This window comes from Macrobrachium nipponense, chromosome 7 (assembly GCF_015104395.2).
Source record: "Macrobrachium nipponense isolate FS-2020 chromosome 7, ASM1510439v2, whole genome shotgun sequence".
NCBI lineage: Eukaryota > Metazoa > Arthropoda > Malacostraca > Decapoda > Palaemonidae > Macrobrachium > Macrobrachium nipponense.
In genome coordinates this window covers 31,295,933-31,300,932 of record NC_061109.1, presented here as the reverse complement: position 1 = coordinate 31,300,932, position 5,000 = coordinate 31,295,933, and the positions used below count along the sequence as shown (strand labels likewise).

The window sequence follows — 5,000 nt, the reverse complement described above, 5'->3', positions numbered from 1 at the left end:
GATGGGTCTGAATGGAAGATTGTCTTTGTGAGTTTTGGGAAGGCCATAAAAGTAGGGTAATTTAGGATTAATTACTTTAAATTTCTCTAGTAGTTCAAAACTCTTTTTGTCTTGGCCAATTAATTGGCCAAGAAAAAAAGAGTATTGAACTATCTTCGTGAGATAGTTGCATTTTTCAAATACAGTTCAAGACGTATATATTATGCACTGTCAGCTTCTCACTTTACACATTATTCTTTAACATTTGGTGACATTAAACATTCAAATGCGTTCTGAATGGTTCACATAATGGAGTGGGACTATAGTTCACTAGTAACTTTTGAATATATATATATTATATATATTATATATATATATATATATATATATATATATATACATATATATATTATATATATATATATATATATCCATATCAAATATATATATGTGTAGTGAATATTATTTATATATAGTATGAATATATATATATATAAATATATATATTATATATAATATAATATATATATATATAATTTAAGATATCCTAAACTTTAGACACAGTTGAGATTTTCCAAATCGAGGAAAGATTGATTCACGTAAACAAATGCTTAAATTTTTCATTCCATTGAATTTCTTAAAGACAATGGGAGACGGGAATATACACCTGGCCAATGAATTCTTCAGTCCTCCCTCTGGGAATTGCATTGTAGTGAATAATCCTGCGATGATGCACAGGAGATTACCATCGTAATCCTCATGATGGACCTACTTCGCTGCATTCCTGCACCTGCCGGTCTGTGCTATGATAGTGTATCTTCCTACCTTCTCGCCTTTGTATTTGGGTCGTTTATCAAGACGTCTTTGCATTTCAGCTGCTATGATGAGGTGTTCAAGAATACCAGCAACTACGAAAGGGATATATATATATATCATATTATATATATCATATATATATATATATAATATATATTATATATATATATATATATATATATATATATATATATAGTGTTTGTGTGTTTGTATGTGAGAGAGAGAGAGAGAGAGAGAGAGAGAGAGAGAGAGAGACAGAGACAGAGATTTCAATGAAAGTATTTTAAATTAATAGTTTAAATGAAACTTGACCAAAACGATAATCTTTGTTAGGGTTAACTTTCAATGATTATCAGGATGATTTGATTGAAAATTCTATTTTGTACTATGGGTTAAAATATCTTGGAAAAATATCCAAGACTTGAAGCGAAATATTTGCTGATATTGCTTTGTGGATTTGGCCATCTCCTCATCCTACTAAAAACTCACGCTTTGAATCAAAAACTTTAAGATCGTTATGCAAGTGACTTAAGAACTTGTGAGAACCACCATTGGGAGGCTCATACGTCTGTAACGTTAATCAATAACTTTTACAACATTCCGTAAAGATGAGTCAGTTATTTTTCTCTCGAGTTTTGCGTTTAATTATGCAAGATGGTAGACAAAGTGCTGCCTTCGTTAGTGTTACTTAATTTTCTTATTTTTGATATTGCTGCATAACAAGTGGTAGGAACCCTTTATACCCAACTTTTAAAGCATCATAACATTAGTGACATTTGCTTACTAGCTTTTAAAATGCATCGTGGCATATATGACATCGTTGCACTTCAAAGACACTAAGGGACAAGCTATTATGTGGATGGAAGTTTACATATGGGATATTCTGAAGAGAGTAACGGTTACAAATAGTCAACGTCAAAATATAATGTTGAACAATGGAATGTGACGTGATATGCTAATATGCATAGAGTGCAATACGTTTCAGTTTGTCAGCTGAATGTGAAGAGACAGGTGTCATATACGGATATCTATATATATAATATATATATATATATAAATTATATATATAGATATATATATACATACAGGATGGTTGAGGCATCTGGAACGCCGTACAGACACACACACACACACACACAACCCACACACACACACACACACACACATACGACACACACTGACACAAATTATATATATATATATATATATATATATATATATATATATATATATATACATACACAAATAATATATTTGCATGTGTGCATGTGCGCGCCTGAACGTGTATTTCCGTGTATCCTCAAGGAATCGAACCGTCTGCTGTAAAACTTGAAATTACGCATTCATAATTCGTGTATGTGAATGCTGTATTGCACAATACAGTCAAATATATATCAACGCAGGCTAGAAATTAAACGTTCCTGATATCAAGAGACGTCTGTCTGTCTGAAGAGGTTAATCACCTTGTTGAATAATACGCCCAGTAACTTCAGAGCAAAAATTCCCCCTTTTGCAATTATCATCTATACTCTGTTTTTTTCCATCTGTCCATCCGCCTGCGGTGTTTTTGTATGGTAACACTGCGTCCCGGGTTTTAGATAGTTACATTCAGCTTACACTCAACGATTATAATAATATCCTATTTCGAATATTAACGGTGTAATTCGCATACAGTAAATTATTAAAACACTTTTCAGTTGCAAATGTACACCCAAATATCCTTTTATTTACCTAAACTTACACATAGCGTAACTACCTAAAGCCCGGGACGCAGTGTTACCATACAAAAACACCACAGGCGGATGGACAGATGGAAAAAAACAGAGTATAGTCAAATGGGATTTTCATTCTCCTGATACAGAGCCTAAAACGCTGGTGTTAACTCAGTTATATTGTCTCAAATAGACTAACCTAATTGGAGTAAATTCGTGGATTTTACATTCGGTGTTGCCATAATAGTCATTATATAATTGATTCCACCTGCCTCTCGTTAGCGATCGTTGACAGAGCTATTGTTTTCAGACTTACTGTCACAGAATGCAATAATTAAGGTGGCAAGAAAAAATCCCATAAAACAATAGATGTGCCTCGACGATTCGACAAACTGAATACAAGTTTTCATATACATAATGTACAAAGTCGCGTATTCCAACATCAATAAGAATACACTAAACGTGATATTAAAATGGACTATTGGTATGAAATCTTGAGTGTGGAATTCTGATTTTAAGACAGGGATATCATTCAGTGAAAACGGTAGTAAAAATTCAGCTAAGATTTACGATGGGAAAAGTAAATTCTTATAGTCATTATATTCCAAACTTTTCGCACTATTAAGTGATCTTAGCCCCGAAACAAGCTGGAGAATATTGTTATCTAACTAATGGAAAAGAAATATTCAAACAAGTGGTAATTTTATGTGAAATATGAGTTTGCTCATTTGAACTGTATAAGAATCTTGGGTAATGTAGGGATTAAGAAAAATAGATAAATAAAAAAACAGCAACTAGATAACATAATAGTCAAAAACCAAAAAGAGATCACCTTCAGCGTAGAGGACTGTCGGTCAAACATTTCTGTGGAGTGAACGCTCACGTACAAAAATGCACAAAACACTATTAATTAGTCAATTATTTCACACTAGTGGACAACGCAACTGATTACATCACAAAAGCTCTGACAATGCATGGAACATTTTGCTCACTAAATCGAATGTCTGTTACTACAAATACCCATGTTCACACATCCTGTGTATACGTATAAATAACAAATATGATTCAGTGTGGCATTCATATATATATATATATATATATATATATATATATATATATATATATATATATATATATATAATATATATATATATTATATATACATATATATATATATATATATATATGTAGTGTGTATATCACACACCCACACACATACACACACACACACACACACACACACACACACACACACATATATATATATATATATATATATATATATATATATATATATATATATATATATATATATATATATTATGTAATGTGTGTTTATAAATCACACACACACACACACACACACACACACACACACACACACACACACATACATATATATATATATATATATATATATATATATATATATATATATATATATATATATATATATGTATATATATATATATATATATATATATATATATATATATATATATATATGTGTATGTATATAAAATTTGATTTGCATGTTAGCCAACTGTATCTACCTCTTCCATGTTACCTGACTATTTATAGATAATAAAGAGTTTTCTCGAGGAGAGTAACAGTTTACGTTACACTAGCCTCTTTATAATGTAAAAGCGCCGAAAACAAACATTTTACCACGTTACATACCTGTATAGGCTTTTTAATATAATATTTAGATTTGAAAGGAAACCCGATGAACATTTGACTGATTCCATGAAAAAGTAACAATTCAGTTGTATAGAGTTTTGCATTTGCTTTGTTATTTATTACATTTACGGTAAGCTCGAATCCTAATATCAAGTAAGAGTTCTGAAGTAACTAACAGAAACCAGTCAGATGAATCAATGTGTAAATCAATAAGGCTTCGTTCATTGCAAATGCAAATAAATTAAGTTTGCATTGAGACGCGTTGCTTAAACAAAATAAATTAATAAATAGATTAAAACAGGAAAAAAAAAACACTTGAAACACGGCACTAAATAACATGAAATAAAATGCTAGATTATCTTTACCTTTCATTGTATTATATGAAAGAATAAACTTTCTTTGCAATTACAAAAGCACCATTAAATATCACGTGTCATTATTCAGGGCTAAAATTAAAGCAATTTAAACCTAGGGAAGTAACTTGAAAGCTTGCGTTCTTGGAAGGAATCTAGCGGACAAAAAACGGAAAAAATATCGAATTTCTATATAATGTAAATCTATATCCGATAAATGTGCAAATTTCATTCATAAAATCCCGCAACTACTAAGAAATATAGAGTGGAATAAAAAAGATATTCCATTCTCTGTTTCTTTTCTCGGCTACACATTCAGTTTCTTTTCTGGGCTCCACCTCCAAACATTGTGACCAGGAGAGATGGCGTAAGAGTTTGCGAAATTGGCAGAAACACCTGGAAAACTGGCGAGAACACGTAAGACAAGGAAAGGAAGGGAAAGGAACCAACACTCCCTTCA

The 5,000-nt window shown here is 31.1% G+C and overlaps 1 protein-coding gene across 1 annotated transcript in view; it reads right to left on the bottom strand.

The window, feature by feature from the left end:
• Positions 1–5,000, bottom strand: part of LOC135217311 (cell adhesion molecule 2-like) — a 282,994-nt gene that overhangs the window by 89,117 nt on the left and 188,877 nt on the right. The window lies entirely within an intron of this gene.